General features: G+C 39.9%; 1 long non-coding RNA gene across 1 annotated transcript; it reads right to left on the bottom strand.

Annotated features, from left to right (window-relative positions):
- Positions 1-802: 802 nt before the first annotated feature.
- On the bottom strand, positions 803-2,684 carry LOC146450743 (uncharacterized). The gene is made up of 2 exons (XR_014860231.1): positions 2,278-2,684; positions 803-1,642 (listed from the first exon to the last, which is right to left on the bottom strand). It is a non-coding gene; the product is annotated as an uncharacterized LOC146450743 (long non-coding RNA).
- Between the last annotated feature and the right edge of the window lie 2,403 nt (positions 2,685-5,087).

Here is a 5,087-nt window from a genome sequence, read left to right on the forward strand (position 1 = left end):
CGTTCATGATGTCATGGCCTTCCGCGAATACTTTCTTATGGCTGCTTTTATGGGACAAAGCACCCTGTCACAAACATCCTTTCCTTGCTGGGGTCCTGAAAAATCATAACGTGCAACTGTAATTCCCACTTGATCTCCAATATCTTTGACTGCTGCTATTAGGTGATTGCAATGGTAGCAGCCAGCCTCGTCAGAACGTAGAAATGCGTGCTTAACATTTGGAAAATTAATTTTGATGTTTTTAAAAAAGTCTTCTAAAATAGATACCACCGCATACCAATCTTGACAACACGAATCTAATAAATGGGCATACGACAGGACCTTAGCTTTCTGCGTTTCTTGGTCTTTTGAGATCACACTGCTTATATGCCAGCTAAGGCCTCTTTTAGCAAACCATTCACTTTGTTTTTCTCTGTATTTCATTTGAAGAAATTTCATCGCCCAGTCAATAACAACAAGGACTGACTGACTGTCAAGACTTTGGAGGGCTTCTTGTTTAGCAGATTCTTGGTTGACAGAGCGTAAGGCATGAGATTTCCAAAGAAAAATGCAATTCTTAGATCTTTCAAAATCTTAAAGAAGATCATGCTTTTGTTCTTGGCTGTAAAGATGGCTGGAGTGTTTCTTTATACTTTCTTCCATGTCGTCTAATGTTGCCTTCAACTGTTCGCATTGTTCTCACACCATATTGTGTGAGTGTGAGCACTGATGGTTGAAGCATGGATCAACTGGATCGCTTAACGCAAATTTTCTGCAGTGGTCTGAGAGACTTCTGCTGTGAAGCCTCTCTTACTTCAAGAATGCGACAAAGGGTTGAGCGGCTAGCCGGTTCAAATGATTCTTCTTCGCAATGTTGAAGGTACTGCATAATCATGGTCGATCTAGTCACGGTCCGGATTACGTTGGGCATTGTTATTTTGCCTCCCCCATCTAAGGTCAGTGTTCGCGTTCCAAAGGCGACGTCTTGGTCGAAATAAGGACGGTTTACAAAATCTATAAAGTGGTCGACTTTGTTTGTGTCCAGACGTACTCGATGGCTGAATACTTTCGGGACATTTGACCCAGGCCCTCGTTTTCTTGCATGCGACCTCGGCCTTTTTATTTGTCTCAAACGTATCTTTTCATAAGGCTCGTGGAATTTCTGTAACAGCTTCATGGTATACCGATAAGCATAGATGCTGAGTATTTGAATCTTAACATTTTTTGTCATGGCATCTCGATATGCGGACATCAAGGCAATAAGATCCTCTGTTGGTTCATCAAGATCGTTCGCGGTAGGCTGGTGTATCGCTTGAAAAAGTTTTTCGCCGTCATTCGGAGCTATAACACTGCAGATTACTTCACATGCTTTCGTTGCTTTCTCTGTGCAAGTTTTTCTTTCATCCGGTATTGCTTCCTCCCATGTCGTGGACAGTTGGAATGTTAGTGGCGTGAGGTCTTCCCTTTTTGAATGTCTAGCTATTTTCGCCATTCCCTCGTTAAAATCAGCAACGACGTCATCGGATACTTCAGGAATTTCGTCTGTATGTATGTCTTCCTGCGAACTACCACTACCAACCCCACTCCAACATCAGGCGTCCAGTTAGCGCCAGCAAGCCTGTCCGTTTGTGGGGCCTCAGGCGCGAAAGTTTCTTTTAGCAGCCTGATAAAATAAAAGGCGTCTTTAAAATTTGTTTTGTTGACACTGCACTACAGTTCGCCAAGAGTTGAAAACAAAACATTTTGGCACTTTTGGAAAATGACATCTTAAGTAAACCGACATATGTTATGGACGCAATATTGCGTCACCATTGATGAAGTGCTGCCTCTGTTTAAAACCCCACCCTACCCCCCGCCCCCCGTGAAAGCAAGAAAACACAACCCGAACATGACACTCTTACTAAAACAGTGTGGGAAACTTATTTTTGTGCGTAGCACCGTTTTGTAGTTCGGAACGGCGAAAGTTAGCAAGCCCATTTTTTCCGCCAAATGTAACCATTTTTTTTATATTCTATGAGGATTTTTAAGTAAACGCCGCCCTCAAAATAATCGCATTCCGCAAATGAGCGAAGCAGTTGAGTCACAAAATCGGAATGATATATGCCGCAGCGCGTAATATAGTAAACCCGGTGTGTACCTTTGGTCCTGATCGGGCCAAATGCGGATCTTTCAGAAAGGTGTTTAGATATCCTAAGACCTTTAAGGGGTTTGTTCAGAGGTCATTTTTTTACATCAGCAACACGACGAATGGAGGCGTCTACAAGGAGAGGTAGATAACCGCCAACAACGATCGTTTACCTGTTTCTTAAGCCGTAAGCTGCAGCACTGTGATGCGGATCGCATTCTTCTTCCTTATCAGGATCTAACTTAAGCCATTTCCTACTTTTGTCCATCACTTCCTTATGTTTGCTTCTACACTTCCCACATATTGCTGAATAGAAAAGATTGAGTGAACTACTGAGTTCATCATGGTCTTGCAATTTTTATGACAACAGTAACAATTACAGTACTTCGTCATCATCATCGTCGTCGTCATTATCATTATCGTCAAAAATTTTTCCCTTTTCCCTTTGCCTTCTCAAAGAAGAAAAACACTCATCTTGATAAAGAATTAAGTAATTAAATTACCGTAAAATTCCGAAAATAAGCCCCTCGGTGTATAATTAAGCCCCGCCAAATATAAGCCCCCCGGGGCTTGTACTTGGAAAATTGCCCTTAAATATAAAGTAAAACAAAGCAAAAACGGTAAATGTACTTGTATGGTTAGCCCAATCGATTTTGACACCCAAATTTTCCTCCGTATATAAGCCCCTCCAAAAATAAGCCCCTCAAAAACGGTCTTTCAAAAATATTAGCCCCGGGCCTTATTTTCGGAATTTTACGGTATTGCTGGTTTGCACGTGACGTCACGGCGGCCATGTTGGTGGTCAAGAACAAAAGCATTTCTCTCCTCTGGGAACTAAAATCTATTTTCATGTAAATTCTTCGAGGAAATATTCTTTTGTTTTGACCCCCACCATGGCCGCCTCGTCACCTGGTTTTTTTTAATTCTCACGTGATCCTATCCCCACGGTGACTTTGAAAACCGACTGTATGCTCTTCGCAGTCTCCAAACCAATTACATGCCTTTCGTTACAATGTTTTTTTCTTGGTCCACTATGCGATGGATACTGGCAAGAACGAGGTGGCCGCCAAAATTTTCCCAGTTTATTCCGATGATGTGGGCACATTACCATCTGTTGTATTTGATCTTTCGTAAGGTCAAAATGACCGGCCCTTGACAGTATTAGTTCCGCTTCACTGAGTCCAGACTTTGATAGATGACAGGTTTGAAGCTGAGTCGCAATTGTGTCCTGACATTCATCTACTTTAATCATTTGGGACAAATTGCGCGAACTTCCACACGCTATTTTCTTAATTTGCCTAAAGCTGCACGATTCGAAATTCATGTTGAAGTTGTGGTATCAGCGCTGTAGTATTTGCGCGTGCCAACTTCGCTGCCAACTGGCTGTGTTATTGGAGTAGCGTTGGATCCCGGACTGTGGACCTGAAGGAGCGTGTGGAATATAGCTGACCACTCTCAATAGAAGAAACAGACAGTGACAGGACGAGACCATCTTATTGAAATTTCATTAGGAAAGGTCTTTAAATTAGATAAGTGATAATTAAATAAAGCAAAACTATTTATTCGCGGTCCGCATTCCAGTTCTTGTAGTCCTTGTCCAAAAGTTTCTGACCTGTTCGCGCATATTTAATAACGCTGTGGGAGATTTACTTTTTTAACATCTAACGTTCATTTTTAAAATGTGATGGAGATAAAGTCGTATCAAATACATGGTAATGCAGCTGCTTCACACTGGACCACATTTTAAAGTAAAAGAGGTTTGCTTCTGAAAAGAAATTTGAAATCTGCATCTTGACAATTTAAAGAACACTGCACTTTTACACAAATGTTGGGATTTATCAAGCTTAAAACTGCATCTTACGTACACCTGTGGAATTTTGGAACAACAGGTATCATTGAAGAAGGAGGAACTACAAAGATAAAGTTTTTGGTTGGAAAATAGAAGACGTGGCAAATATTTGAATAACTGGACGAGAAATTTGTCTGTCAAAGCAGCCTGTGTCACGCAATGAAAATTCAGCATCAATATGCAAATTTGAGTCGAAAACTTTAATCCTGAACCGCGTTGTGCCACAAGTTTTATTGCATAAATTGATAGAATACCTCTTTATCTTAAACTAAAACGTGTTTTTAAGTCTAGGTTAGGTGCCACTTTTAAGAATTTTGTGAAATTTCGGAGGCATATTTTGGTGCAGTTTGCTTACTTAATTGAATTACTAGAATAACGATAACCTGTTTTTGCTGATTACAGAGAAATACTGCTAAATCGTATTGGAACAGTAAGAAGAAGCAATATACTTCCAAATGAGTGCAAATGGTTTAGGTTTTAACGGCCCGCAGTAGCTTTTAACGATCGTTAAAAACCTGAATAACAGCGTCTAAAATTTGCATATTTTAGCCGGTAACGGTTGTTTAGAGATGAAATGCTGATAATGGCAGTAAAATAAACTATTTCCTCATTCTAACTGCATTTTCGTTATAAGGATGGATAGTGGTATTGATGATATAAATATGAGGCAAAAGTGTTTTCGAGTGTGAAATCGAGTGCAACGCTTTTAGGGACATTGCCTTTTAATCGCCTATTTTGAAATCATGTTAACTCAGCTAGTTTGCAACCTTGTGCAAAGAAACATTGACTACTATTTTACCAGGTAACTTAGCTGTACTGAGAACTTTAGCCCATTATTAATGATTTTCTTTCGAAATCTAAGCTCAAGTTAATATAATCAAAAAAAGCATATAACGAAAACAGGACTTGCAGTATTCTTGATCGAGACATTGGCTTTGTCTTCCAGTCTTAAATGTTTATGTGGCCTCCGTTTGTAGAGCTGTTAAATTAAATCCGTGTGGTTTGTATTGTAAAATGTCCACCATCAGTGAAAAAAAGTTGGAAAATGATTTTCTGTGGTAATGTGATAGCGTAATTCTTATTATCGTTTAATGAATGCAAGAATTACAAAAAAGAAGAAGAAGAAGAAGAAGA

The sequence above is a fragment of the Pavona decussata genome, unplaced genomic scaffold (assembly GCF_977016875.1).
Source record: "Pavona decussata unplaced genomic scaffold, jaPavDecu1.1 SCAFFOLD_427, whole genome shotgun sequence".
NCBI lineage: Eukaryota > Metazoa > Cnidaria > Anthozoa > Scleractinia > Agariciidae > Pavona > Pavona decussata.